The following is a 14,935-nucleotide window of genomic DNA, read 5'->3' on the forward strand; positions in this document are numbered from 1 at the left end:
ATACCTTATATTTTCTGGTCTAACCTCCAAGTCCTTGATCCACTTGGAATTTACTATTGTGTTTAGTTAAATATAGCGGTTCAGTTTCATCTGAAAGTTTCAACCCATTTTTTCTAACACCACTTGTTGAAGAGTCTCTGCTTTCCCCATTTAAGAATCTGGGCGCCTTTGTCAAACATTTGATGTCCATATGTGTGTGGGGGGGGCTTACTTCTGGGATCTCAATTCTATTTCACTGCCCAGAGTGTATTTTCAGGTTCCAGTACCAATCAGCTTTGATCGCGATGGCCCCAGAATACAATTTGAGATCTGGGAGTGTGATGTCTCCAGTTCCATTCTTTCTTCTTAAGATTGTCTTGGCAATTCTAGGTCTTTTCTGGTTCCAGGTCAATGTTTGTAGCATTTTTTTTATTCTCCCCCCCCAAAAAAAAACAAATTGTAGTTGGAATCTTGATGGGGCTAGCATTAAATTTGTATATGGCTCTGGGTAGTATATTCATTTTGATGATGTTAATTCTTCCAAGCCACGAACATGGAATATCTTTCCACTTCCTTGTGTTTTTTTCAATTTCCTTGAGTAGTGACTCACAATTTTTAGTATACAAGCCTTTCACTTCTTTGGTTACATTGACTCCTAGGTATTTTGGTGTTTTTGTTGCTGTAGTAAAATGAATAGGTTTCTGGATTTCAACTTCTTCTTAGTGTTTGCATAGAGGAATTCCCAGGGTTGAGTCTCATGGGGCACTGTTTGAGGATCTCGGTACCCGGGTACATGCCTCGCCGCGGGACCTGGGTTCCTGGCCTCTTGGAACGTGGGTTCTTGCCACATGTTCCCCATGTCGAGTCTTTTGGAATGGAATTTGAACATCTCGGTACTAAGGTTTGAGCCTTGCTGGACCTGGATTTGACCTTGTGATCCTGGGGTCAAGTCTCACTGGACACGACTTGAGTCTAATGGCATTTGGGTTCAAGCCTCTTGGGACCCAGGTTTGAACCTCTCGGGGTCCTGGGTTCGAGGTCCCTGGTCTCAGTTCGCTTCTCAAATTACTTGACTTGACCCTAGCCATACCAGGATCGAGCTTAGAAGAACCTTGATCCTTGTGGGCTTGGGGTCGAGTTTTGCAGCACACGAACTGAGTCTCATGCCATCCGGGTTTGAGTGTCATGGGACCTTTTTCGAGCCTCTTGGAACCGGGTTCGAGTCACATGTGCCTGGGGTCTAGTATCACAGAATACAATTTGAGCATCTCAGTATTTGTGTTTGAGACTCGTGGGACTCCCTTTCAAGCCCAGTGAGCCTATGGTCGAGTCCCACGGGACACAATTGAGTCTGACAGCATCTGGGTTTGAGCCTCGCAGGACACAGGTTCGAGCCTCTTTGTACACGGGTTTGAGTCTCGCAGGACATGGGTTAGAGAATGGTGGGCCACGGTCGCGTCTTGTGAAACCTGATGCGAGCATCTCAGTACAAGGGATCGAGCCTCGCAGATCATGGGTTCTAGCCTATTTTGGGCAGGGTCGAGTCTCACCTAACTGATTTGAGCTTCACAGTACCAGGGTTGGAGTCTTTTGAGACATGGGTTCGCATCTCATGGGGCCAAGGTTCAAGCATCGCAGGACCCGGATTTGAGCCTCTCGGAGTCCTAGTTCAAGCCTTGTGGGACTGGGGTCAAGTCCTACAGGACACGATTTGAGTCTAATGGCATCCGTGTTTCTGCCTAGCAGAACCCGGATTTGAGCCTCTTTGGGTCTGGGTTTGAGCCTCCTCAGCTCAATTCTCAGGGCACATGTTTTGAGCATCTTGGTAGCCGGGTTTGAGACTTGCTGGACATACTTTTGATCTTTGTGACCTCAAGTCAGGTCTCACAGGATTTGATTTGAGTCTCACGTCATCTTTATTCGAGAATCGCGGGAACTGTGTTCAAGCCTCTTGGTGCCCAGGTTTGAGCATCTTGGTACCCAGGTTCGAGTCTCATGGGACGCGGGTTTGAGGATGGGTGCTTATGCATGCCTGTGGCTTTACCTGCTTTGGTGGAGGTGTGTGGAAGGGGGTTGCTGCTTGATCAGACCAGGGGTTGCCCCCACTGCGACCTTCCAGCCATCTGGTTCCCTCCCAACCTGCCATTCAGGTCCCAGCCACCTCGAGTGTGCAGTCGCCCAGCTTCCCTCTCTGCCATGCGAGTCACCGGTTCTATGCCCACATCTCTGTCACCAATGCCTGCAGTGACCTCCCTCCGTCCCTCTGCTGCCATGCCAATGTTCTGACTGGCATGCGAATGTGGACATGCCCTGGGGATGCGTTGCCATGGCCGGTGACCCACAGGAAGGCCTCAGCGTCACCTGCCGCCATGTGCCTGCCCTTGGGCCATGAGCCATGATGTGTTGGTACCTCTCCTTCCCCGCATGTGGTCGGTCTCGCTCTGTGGGGTGCATGTGATGCCTGCATGTCTCTGTTGCCCTCGCACCCCCTTCCAGGGTGGGGCCTGTCTCCTCTCACCTACACGCAGGCCCTGCCAGCATGTCCTGCCATGAGTGCATGCGTCTCTCTGAGATGCGACCTCAGATCAGATGTGGCAACCCACTGAATTTAAGCATATTAGTCAGCGGAGGAAAAGAAACTAAATAGGATTCCCTCAGTGAAGGTGAGTGAACAGGGAAGAGCCCAGAACCCCAGAACTGAATCCCCACCCCACAGTGGGGCACGGGAAATGTGGCTTATGGAAGACCCTATCCCCAATGCCTCTTGTGAGAAGCCCAAGTTCTCTGATTGAGGCCCTGCCCACGGATGGTAGTGTCCCCCATCTTGCTGGGGCCTGGCTATTCCTGGAGTTAGTTGCTTGGGAATGCAGCCCAAAGCGGTTGGTAAATTTCATCTAAGGCTAAATACCAGCCTGTCTTTTGGTAGGTCTCCCTCTTCCAAATTTTTCACCATTAACAAAGGAATAGATTTATCACAAAGAGTCTCATTCCTGAGTCTCCTAAGTACCAGGTTCAATTCCCTACCCCCCCCCAACATAAAGGAGAGTTTATCAGTGCTGGGGTGGCAAGAAGGAGGATAAACAGACATAATTATATGTAATTATACATATAATTGTATATATATATTTTTTTCTATTTTAATCATAGGGACATAGACATTGAAATAGGAAGATGGGAACACTTGTCCTTTCTGGTTTGACAGTGGTGTGCTCACAGAAGACCTTTCTTTCTCTCTCTCTATCTTGCTCTTTCTTTCCTTCCTTCCTTTCTTCCTTCAGGGGGAGTTGTTAATGGTTTAAAGTCGACAGAAAAATACAGCAGTTTGTACATGTACAACATGTCTCATCTTTCCACATAACTCTTCAACCCCCTCTAGGTCCTCCTCTCCCATCATGTCCCAAGAGCTGAACTCTCCCCTGACCCCCACCCCAGAGTCTGTTACATAGGTGCAATACATGAGAGAGTGACATCTTTCTCTCATTAGTATTCCAATGCTGTAAGCAAAGAGCTTGTCCATGGCTCTGCCTCCTGCCCCTCTGCCTGTGTCTGTAGCTTCGGGCTCCCCCTCTGAAGATATTTCTTTTATTTATTTGTTTATTTTATTTTCCATGGAGAAATGACCACTGACCAAAATTTGGGGAGATGGGGAGGAGGAGGTGTGTCCTTTCTAGAAATCAATAGTGTTTTTGTAAGGAAAATGAATGAATGAACTGGATCTCCCCAGTGTGGACCATCCTTTCAATGGCTTCATTCAGATGCAGATAGTCCCAGCTTCGGGGAGGGATGGTCTTTCCTTCAAAGTTGGACTTTATCCTCCATCAGAACTCAAGTGTTGTTGCTGTTGTTTCCAAGCTGCAGAGAGTGGGGGGGGGATGAAATGTGTCTGTGTTTTTTTTTTTCAAGTTGTGGTAGCTAGACCTGTTTTCCTGAAGCCAAAGTAGTCCAACATTAAATGTATTGGTGGGTGGGGGGATGGGGGTTGTAGAGGGAGGAGAAGAAAAAATTAAAAGAGAAAGATAGAAACCAAAGGTTGGGTGAGAGAGCATAATGCTTATGTAAACAGACTCAAGCACTGAGACTCCAAGGTCCCAGGTTCCAGCGCCCACACCACCATAAACCATAACCATGCACTGTAGGCAGTGGGCAGCATGTCTGGGAACAGGACAAGGAGTACACCCTGCTCAGGAGAGACTGAGGTAAGTGGGGATTGGGGACCAGGGACCAGGGAAGGCTGCGGGGCTGGTCTGAGTCTCACCCACCCTGTTGCCTGTCTGCTGAGCTGAGCTGAACCCCCACTTGGGGTGCCCAGACTTGGTGTCTTGGAGGTTGGGGGAGGGCACCGCCCCTGCCTTACTGGATTCTGTAGATGGTACAAAGGGCACCCCCAATGGTAGGCAGCAGTCTTGCCTCACCCATGGACAGAGGACCCACTCCCAACAGTGCTCACCCCTTCCTTGGGCTGCAGAGTTGGCCTCTGGAGGAAGGTGTCTGGGGTCTTTGCATCCAACCTCTCCTGCAATCCTCCACCCCACCCCCTGCACCTCTACCAGCAGGAGCCCCCACATAACTTTTGTTTTCCCAGCATGGAGGGTGACTGGTGAGAGAGGGTCTAAAGGAAAGGGTTTTTGTTTGCTCTTATAATTGGTCTCTTTCAAGGGTTGGGCAGAAGTGTGGGAAAGTGGGGTCTCCCTGGGAAATTAGTTCACCTCAGCTGAGGTGAGAGGTCTGAGGCAGAAATAGAAGTCTGAAAGTTCTGAGTCAAGAAGGTGAGTGAAAACTGGTTCCCTGGGAGTGGAAGAGATCCCTGAGAAGAGTGCAGAGAGAAGAGAAAACACCAAGCAGGCTGCTGAAGCACAGGCCTTCAAGGCACAGCCAGAATGGGAGCACAACCCACTGGAGCAGGAGTGCTGTGGACTGGTGACTTCCAAAATTATTAGATAATAGTGGTATAATTCCACACCCTTCTTACCACTGGGGGCCTGTGCACCCCCACAACCCCCCACACAGTGGAAATTTCATTAATTCTCTTAAGGTCACAGATATGTATTGACTATGTATATTCCCCCTTCACTTCCTTTTTGAAAAATATATTTTGCCAGGAGCCAAGGCCTTAGCTAAGTCTCTTATATAGAAAGTTACAAAACATCCTGAAAGCAGATGGTAAAAAATTCATAGGTAGAGTGGACATTCCGACCATTGGAACTGAGATTACCATCTAGCTGTTTGGAAAGTCGCTCATCCACCTCCCTCCCCCACTACTTAACTTAAGTTTGTTTAAAGTTTAAAGAAAAATTTAGTTAAACTGAATTGGGTTTAGTGATCCTGGTTATGAGAATTGCTACAAGAGGTTAAAAAGATAACTTTTAAATTTATGCTCTTTAAAATTCAAACAGAGCCTCTTAAAATCAGGTATCACACACTGAAGATGTGTCTAAATCTTGACTGTGATAGGTAAAAAAAAAAGGTTTTAAAATACCTTCTCAACTAAAGAGACAAAACTGACTTGGGTTAGTAAAAGATAACACAATGGTTTACATGCCAGAGTCTCTTGTTCTGATAAATGAGGTTTAATTTAAATAAGATATGTAAAAAATTTTTTTTCAAATAAAACTTGTCAAATAAATATGGGACAGCCTAATGTAGAGCTGTACAGATGTTTTAGCTAGCCTTCATACATTTTATTCAAGAAGTATGCCCCTGGTTTCCCTGAGAAAGAACCCTAGATATTAAAACATAAGAGAGACTAGTTAAAAAGTTAAGAGAGTTTTATGTCTGATATAGACAAAAATGTTCCAGTTAAAACTTTTATTTTGAAACTTGGTAAGAGATTTTTTATCTTACTCATGAGTTACTTACTTTTGCTTTTACAGTGACTCCTGACAAATTTGTTACTGAGATAACCCCCCTATTTAGAAAGACTACAAAAATCATTATCAAATAATTGGCTTTTGAGAGTACAGATTCTACATGTCAAACTTCAATTAGTTCTTTATAGAGTAAAAAATTATCTGGCTTGTTTTAAGACACTGTCAGAGGTTTATTCTTGATAAATTAAGGTAATACATGGTGCTTCTGGTCTGATAGATTTCTTTTGGCAAATCCAGATTTAACAAAATTATTATTTTGAACATTTAAGCTATGAGGTTTTATTTTAGCCTTTTAAGTTGCCATATTAGAGTTCAAAGGAGCAAAATCTATTGAGTTTTATATCTACGCTTACTCATGATGGCTTTGTGATGAGTAAAGTTTTTAGTAAACTTAGTTATAATAGTGTGCTTAAACTGTCTAATCAGTTTAAAATAATGCTAAAAATGGTAAACATTTTATCATGTCAACACATTATGTATTGAATTTCTATAACATTGGTATATTTTAATAAAGAGCCTTCTAAAATCATATAAAAGAACTCAAGCCAATTTTAACCATTAGATCATCAATTAACTTGGTACAAGTTCTCTCCCTAAGTAATTAATAATAGGTACATCTGCACATGAAGATCTGACTGCTCATATGGTAAGATTTAAAACTAAACATTTTTTTATTTATGGGTGTATGATGACTCCTAAAGTCACTCATATCCTAAAATTTTTCTCATTTACAAGCCTCTTAAAATTTTAACCCTTGACCTGCCATAGTGAGAGCACTTTACTGGCTCCTACATTGTTTAAGATCCTACTATTCAGACTTTTAAGATAAATCCCCATTGATAAAAGCCAATGCTCTCTGAGAGATTGATGTAATTCACCTGCCCATGTATAATAAACAAAAACATTTTTTTTCTCAGTTGGTATTTTTTCCAAATTTATGTGGGCTATAGCTCAAACAAGAAAAAGCTCAAAAATCTTATGATCCATATGCTCTCCTGTTTTGATTCAATAGATATATCCATGTTACAGTATTCCCAAAACTGTAACCCTTAAGCTCAATTAATAAAAAAGAAGGGGAATGCACCCCCCAATATTCAGTTGGCTAAAATGTCAATGAAGTAACTATACTAAATCTTAATATTTACAAAAATTCGAATTGTCCATTTATTGTATCTCATTGACAAAGCCACCCACTCTCCCAGTCATAGAGACATATTTCTTTTTTTTCTTTTTTTCAACACTGAATGTCCATGTTTGTTTTCCTTTTATTATGGTGGATGACATTATTGCTCTTGCAAAATCCACAGAGTCCCTGTTGGCAAGTCCTTACCACAAAGGACGCCATGGCAGTATATACTCCAGCTAACCTCACCAGCCTATCCAAGTCTTCTCTTTCTGCTGACCTACCACTGCTGACTTCATCCTTGCATGTTTATTGACTGCTCACTTTTCTCCCAATATTCCTCATGTTCAAGGAACCTCACCTAATGTGTATGCACCTCCTCTGTTTTTTGGTACACCACTACCCTATATTTTCATGACAATTCTTCTCTACCTGGTCCTTGCCTCCTAGTTTTGCTTGTTCCATAGCTGACCCTCTATGAAGAAGAAAAATTTCATCAGTTGGTGATGACAACCACCAGACATGCTGTGTTTCTTCCCCTGGACATCACATCCACTGACAGCTTCCCTTAGACTTGCTCGTTTAGTGGAGACCCGGGTTCAGCAGTTACACAAGCTTAGTGTTGAATTACAAAAACAAAAATTTTCTGCTGCCATTGATAGTTGGTAGAAATCCTCCATGTTCTCCCTTTTGATGCCCCTTATGGGACTCTTGATTAGTCTTTTGTCAATGATTACCTTGGGGCCCTTTATTTTTAATAAGATTACTGGATTTATAAAACAACAAATTGACTCCTTGGCATCAAAACCCTTACAAATATATTACCACAGACTTGATTTGGCTGACAGAGACTTAGCAGAACCTGAGGGTGACAGACCTCTTTTAGGAGCTGCATAAAACTCAGATTTATGCACGACAGCCTTGGCATGGCATAGGCACCGGTAAGGGCTGCAGGGCTAAGCACTGCAGGGGAAGGACCCTATAGTCCGCCTCTGAGTCCCCCGTGAAGCAAACATGATTTACATGGAGGTTGGTGTCGGTCATCAGAACTCTTTTCCATGAGTTTTCCTCACCTTGGAAATAGTGGTTCTGCCTCCCCTCCCCAAAAGACACCAAGAGCCGTATGAGATGTGGGAAGATCAGTTCTATATTTACCCCACGGGAGGAATCAGGTCAATACTTCTCCCCTCTGGTTAATGCCTGCTTATCTCTTGATAAGATTCCTAGCTCTCACCCTCATTTGCCTGCCTCACTTAAATTGTAAAAGGGGAGGACATGCCAGGGGCCAAGGCCTTAGCTAAGTCTCTCATATAGAAAGTTACAAAACATCCTGAAAGCAGCTGGTAAAAACATTTATAGGTAGAGCAGACCTTCCGACCATTGGAACTGAGATTACCATCTAGCTGTTTGGAAAGTCGCTCACCCACCTCCCTCCCCCACTACCTTAGCAGAACATCCTCATTGTTTGTGCTTATATTGCAGCTGCAAAATAAAAATTTTAGAGCTTGATCAGACCTCCTGTCTTGCTCTCATTCTTTGTGTCTCTTGTCCCCTCCATTCTCTCGCCCCCTACCCTAGGTCTCCATTGATAGACCCCACAGGATGGGGTGATATTTTATATTAATAAGGGGGAGAGAGATACAGAGAGAAAGAACAGAGCACTGCTCAGCTCTGGTTTGTCTTGGTTTTGGGGATTTTTTTTTATATTTATTTGTTCTCTTTTGTTGCTCTTGTTGTTTTATTGTTGTAGTTATTATTGTTGTTATTAATTTCTTGGTTGGATAGGACAGAGATAAAATGGAGAGAGGAGGGGAATACAGAGAAAGGAAGAGAAAGACAGACACTTGCAGACCTGCTTGACCTCCTTTGAAGTGACTCCCCTGCAGCTGGGGATGGGGGCTCAAACCAGGATCCTTCCACAGGTCCTTGTGCTTCACAAAGATAGAAAGCAAGAGAGAGTGGTTCAGGAGGTGGCACAATGGACAAAGCATCAGACTCTCAAGCATGAGGTCCTGAATTCAATCCTACCTGTGGGGGAATAGCTTCACAAGCAGTGAAGCAGGTCTGCAGGTGTCTATTTTTCTCTCCCCCTCTATGTCATCCCATCCTCTCTCTATTTCTCTCTGTCCTATCTAACAATGACAACATCAGCAATAACTAATACAACAATAAAGGACAAGAAAAGAGAAAATAAATATTAAAAAATTAGAAAAAATACCTCTTTATAATTTACCACATCAGTATAATATTAAAATATACTTCTCAACTTATGAGAGAGAGAAGAGAAAGAGAGCCAGAATATCATTCTGGCTTGTGTGATGCTGGGAATCCAACTCAACACCTCCTGCTTGTAAGTCAGGCACTCTGCCTGCTGAAAAGTTTCCTTCACAGTCTCTGATTTAAATGCTCTCCCTTGTCTTCTTTGCTCTGCTTCTGAGATGCCCACATCCTTCTCTAGATATCATCAATGGCCTTGTGGGCCTCAAGCTTACTCTGTGCATTCTGTAATTTTTACTCTCTTAATTTCTCACCTTTCATGAAATTCTCCTCCTGGAAGTACAAGCTCAGGTGACACACCCTGATCCACATTTCCACCCCACCACAGGATGTCTTTTCTTACAGTCTTCCCCCAGCCTAGAAGCTTATATTTCCAGGAGCTCGACAGTGATTCTTGAATACAATTGGATATATGCTACATAGATGTCAGTTAATATCAAGTGGTGAGTCTTACTACTTGACTTTTTTTTTTCTGTTATCAGATTTATTGTTGGGGCTCAGTGCTTGTATGGCAAATCAACGGTTCCTGGAAGGATTATTATTTTTCCCTTTATTTGATAGGACAGAAAGAAATTAAGTGGGATGGGGGATATGGAGAGCCAGAGAGACACCTGCAGTACTTGCCTTACCACTCCTGAAGTTGCCCCCCCTCCTGAAAATCCCTCTCTGCAAGCCCTGGGAAGCAAGGGCTTGATCCTGAGTCCTTGCACATGGAACACATGTGCTTTACCATGTGTGCCCCCACCTAGCTCCCATTTTACTTTGTCTGGAGTGCAGAGGAGTTAGCTCTTGGGAAGATTGCATAGTTAGTCCTTTCTTCTAACATCCTTAATTCAAGATATCCCAAGAAAGTTGAGCAATCTTTTCCTTCAAGGATGGTCTTCAAGTAGGGCTGGTGAAGAGTTACTGTCCTTCCACTTGATAAGCTTTGGGGAAAAGAGTGACATTGACTTTGTAGAATGTCATTTTTGGAAGAGCTTTAGTAGGATGGGTGTTACTTCTTTGAAAATCTTGTATAATTCATTAGCAAAGCCATCTTGTCCTGGTCTCTGGCAGTTTTTGGAGAAACCCTTGTTCATTATAATGTCATACTGTTTCAATAAAAATCATCTGAAAGATCTCTTTAGTGTTTACATAAAACAAAAATATATTTTGTCCATATTTATAGATTATTCCATTTCATTTATAAAATTACAAATACCCAATAATTTTCATAATGCTACCGATGGCAATACAAATATTTTAGATTAGAGACTTATATATTTTGATATTTACTTTGATTTATTAATAATTATACTTTGGGCCAGAAAAAAACATTTCACTGAATATGGCGTATGCTTTGTCATGCCCATGGCCCAGTTTTACTTATTTTAATATTTTTCCAAGCACTGCTCAGCTATGATACTTTAGGAAGTGCTACTGCTAATTCTTCTTTTTTTCCTTTTTTATAGGTGTTGTAGTCATTATTGTTGTTACTATTAATGTTGTTCTTAGATAAGACAGAGAGAAATGGAGAGAGTAGGGGAAGTTCCAGTATAATTTTGCGTGCTGGAGAGAGACGACCCAGGGACTCATGGCTGAGTGGGACACAGTTCAATCTTTATTACATGGCTAGCTAGCTTCGCATGAGAGAGACTCTGGGACTCTCAGAGCTGGAAGGCAATCCCATATGTGTTTAATCAGAAGAGCAGCTGTATTTATACTCACCAAGTAGGGTGGAAACAGGATGTGGTGTAGAGAGGGTGGAGTGAAAAAAGAATGAAAACTAGTGGTGGAAAGCAGGTGTGAATAGGACAGGGGGTGGAGCGAAAAGAGAGTTCAAACCAGTGGGATTAAACCAATGCCCTGCAAGCAGGGCAATTTCCAGGTAACACAGTGATTATGTAAATAGACCACAGCAATAAGCAATGCAACAGAAGGGGTCTTAGAAGCAGAATTTAGAAGCAGACCAACAGGGAAGACACAGGGGGAGAGAAAGATAGACATCTGCAGACCTGCTTCTTCATCTGTGAAATGACCCCCCTGTGGGGTCTTGAACCAGGATCCATATGCTGGTCCTTGCACTTCACGCCACATGTGCTTAACCAGCTGTGCTACTGCTTGACTTCCCTAATTCTTTTCTTATAGCAGATCAGTGAAAATTTCTGGTGTCAGTATTCAAGAACATCATGTTTCTCTGTGTTGAAAAAGCAGAAGAGGTTGTTAATGGGAAACATTTTATTGTATATAGCCTAATGAGTAGTTACAAGTTGTTAATAGGTTTAGTGATTCATTGAATACAACTTCAAGATTTCTCAATTCACTTTTTTCAGTTGATCTACCATTTCCCATTGTCACATTCCCTTGAAGTTTCATGTGATTCAGTATTTTTATGTAGAGAGAAGTGATAGAATCTAGGAAATATGTTCAAAAGCATTTAAAATACAGCCCCTAAGATTTAAATTTGATAGATTTATTAGTCACATTGAAATTATCATCTACTCTTGCTAGTTTTTAGTTTCCAAATGTGATGTGACTGGAGAATAGATGATAGTTGTTTGTTTGTTTTTTAAACATAAACCTATGGTGATGTTTAAAAACTATGGAAGCAGTTAAAGGTGGCTTGCAGCACTGCAGAGAACTTTCTGGCAGGGTACTTTTTTATTGCATAAGATACAGAGAAACTGAGAGGAGGTGGAGATAGAGAGGGAGAGAGACAGACACCACCTGCAGAACTGTAGACCTGCTTCACTGCTTGTGAAGTGACCCCCTGCAGGTGGGAAGCTGTGTTCTCTAACCAGGATCCTTGTGTGGGTCCTTGTGCTTCAGTGCTATGTGCTCTTAACCCAGTGTGCAACCACCTGACTCTGCTGATAGGAATCTTGATCCTCGTTGTCACCAGGGTGACACTCTGCTTCTAGCTTATTAATGAGTATATAAGTGTATCTACTAAAAAGGGAATGCTTTATCTCATGTAATTTATATGGAAGAAAAAAAAGCTCAGGTAAATAATGTCAGTTTATTAGTGATCTTATGGTTTGAAACTCAGAAATAAATGGAATATTTAATGTTTGTCTTTTATTTTCAAAGAAAAATAATCATAGGGGCTGGTGCCAGTGCATCCACTTAGTCCTCACATAGTGCTATGCACAAAGACCCAGGTTCTAGACCCCACTTACCACTTATGGGGGGAAGCTTCATGAATGGTAAAGCAGGTCTGCAGCTGTCTCTCTGTCTTTCTCTCTGTGTGTCTCCTGTTCTCTTTCTATTTTTCTCTGTCCTATCAAATAAAAAATAGGAAAAGAAAAGCAAACAAAAATTAGGGCAGTGGTGGATAGCATAATGGTTATGCAAAAATATGCTGATGCCTGAGGCTCCAGTGTGCCAGACTCAATCCCCTGCAACACCATAAACCAGAGCTGATCAGTGCTCTGGTTAAAAAAAATAATGATAATTATAAAGTAATCTGGGATGCTTGCAAGGGCACACAAGGATCTGATTGTGTGCCACATTGCCATTATTTGTTATCCTCAAAGATAAACTCTGGAGGCCAGCTGGTGATGTATATGGTTGAGTGCTCACATTACAGTACACAACAACCCAGGTTCAAGCCCCCAGGCTTCACATGCAGAGCAATAGCTTTGTGAGTGGTGAAGTAGTTCTTTAGGTGTATCTCTCTTTCTCTCCCTCTCTATCTTCCCCTCCTCAGTTTCTTTCTATCCAATAATATAATAATAATATTAATAATAATAATAAAATAACATTATTCAAGCATGATAGTGACCACTGCCCACTTACCATAAAATAATTTTCCTTGAAACCCTGGTATGGTAGAGTAACATTGTGAGAGTGAATGTTATATGTTTGATTGTGAAGTTCCAGGAGACATCTTTTCAGGTGATGTTCTCCTCTCCTCCCCTTGCAGGTTGGAGCTCCTTCAGTGACTCCAGCTGTTGGGACCATGTGTAAGTCTTATAAGAGCTTAGGGAGAACCACCCCTGTCTTTAGATGGAGGTTTGAGACGATTACCTCTTGGTAAGTCTCTCTCAACCAAGGTGAGCATAAGGGGGGGAAACTCAGACTTGGTTCTTTCCTTCTTGACTCTCAGACCCACAGAAACCCCAGTACTTCCCTTCATTAACTGCAGGCCACATGGCCACAGATTCACTTATTCAAAGTCACTTTCTGATCACAGAAGAACACACCTTATCACACACTTCATCACACACCTCAGACCCCAGACAAGGGAAATTCCAAACTATATGGCTTTTTGATATTCATATTCTCTCTCTCACCCTATGGGTTTAACCCCTATGCTTCTCTCAAATACCTTTGGATAATTAAGTTGCTCGTGTTATGGAGAATAACTGTCTTATATCTCATCAATTCCTGTCATACCAGCCCCCTACCTTAGGGGCATGCTGACCATTAAGAAACCTGTAATTTCTGTCATATTTCAACAATAATTAACTTCATTGCTTTTCTATTTAACTCATGTCCACTTTACTAATAAACAGATTCTAGGATTCTGGAATTCTAGGACTCAGATTCTAGGCTAATAGTCCCCTGGTGTCTTTTACTTCATGTCACCCCTGTCGTGAGTGAGAAAGAACCAGCCCGTTACCTTTCCCCTGGAGACCACCCCGCCAGAGAGAGAGAGATACCCCGAAACCCAGCAATCCCTGTGTCTCTTACTCCTGCCAGCTGCTATCCTCTCCCCCCTTGCAGGTGGAAACCTGCTTCAGTGACCCCAGAAATCCCTGTGTCTCCTACTCCTGCCTTCTGTTCTCCTCTCTCCTCCCCTGCAGTTGGGAGCCTTCTTTGGTGACCTCAGCCAGCCCTGTGTCTCCTGCTCCTGCCAGCTGCTCTCCTTTCCTCCCCCTGCAGGTATGGGCCTCCTTTGATGACCCCAGCAAGCCCTGTGTCTCCTGATCCTGCAGCAAATGAACCTCATGGCTGTGGTCGAGAACTGCCCCAAGAAGACCTGGTGCTCAGAGGTGAGCTATTTGTCTGTCTGATTGCAGGGATGGCTGTTTCTCATGCAGACACCTGCATTGCTGGCCTTCTCACTTCTGCAAAAACATCTCTGAGTTAAGCGCATGTGACCAGCATAAGGATCCTAGTTCAAGCCCCCAGCTCCCCACCTGCAGGGGAGTCACTTCACAGGCAGTGAGGTGGGTCTGCAGGTGTCTATCTTTATCTACCCCTCTCTGTCTTCCCCTCCTGTCTCCATTTCTCTCTGTCCTCTTTAACAGTGATGACATCAGTAACAACAAGAACATTAACTACAACAACAAGAAAAACAAGGACAACAAATGGGAAAATAAAAAAATATTAAAAAAATAAAAAGAAAAACAGAAACATTTGCACCTGACTCACAGATTTCCTACAGGTTCCATTTAAGCTATGTCCCCCTTGGGGTCTGGGGAGATAGTATAATGGTTATGCAGATGACCTCCCTGCCTGAGCCTCCTGTGTCCTAAATTCAATCCCAATAAGCTACAGTTGTCCTGTGGTATTAATATATTATAAGACAATATGTGCATCTTCGGGTGGGTGTAGATAGCATAATGGTTATACAAGAAGCCTGTCATGCCTGAGACTCCAAAGTCCCAGGTTCAATATACTGCATAACCATAAGGCCAGAACTGAGCAGTGCTCTGGAATAAAAAAAAAATGAAAAGAAAATGAGAGAGAGAGAGAGAGAGAG

The 14,935-nt window shown here is 42.9% G+C and overlaps 1 protein-coding gene and 1 long non-coding RNA gene across 2 annotated transcripts in view; one reads left to right on the forward strand and one right to left on the reverse strand.

The window, feature by feature from the left end:
- The window catches only part of LOC103127007 (cyclin-Q-like), an 88,981-nt gene extending 77,489 nt beyond the window's left edge, over window positions 1-11,492 (forward strand). Inside the window, exon 3 of the transcript XR_009546341.1 lies at window positions 11,445-11,492. The gene's annotated coding sequence lies outside the window, so the exon portion shown is untranslated. The remainder of the gene's footprint in view (window positions 1-11,444) is intronic.
- Window positions 1-14,935, reverse strand: part of LOC132534625 (uncharacterized) — a 156,037-nt gene that overhangs the window by 79,272 nt on the left and 61,830 nt on the right. The gene's annotated exons all lie outside the window — the stretch shown is intronic.

This window comes from Erinaceus europaeus, chromosome 19 (genome assembly GCF_950295315.1).
Source record: "Erinaceus europaeus chromosome 19, mEriEur2.1, whole genome shotgun sequence".
Lineage (NCBI taxonomy): Eukaryota > Metazoa > Chordata > Mammalia > Eulipotyphla > Erinaceidae > Erinaceus > Erinaceus europaeus.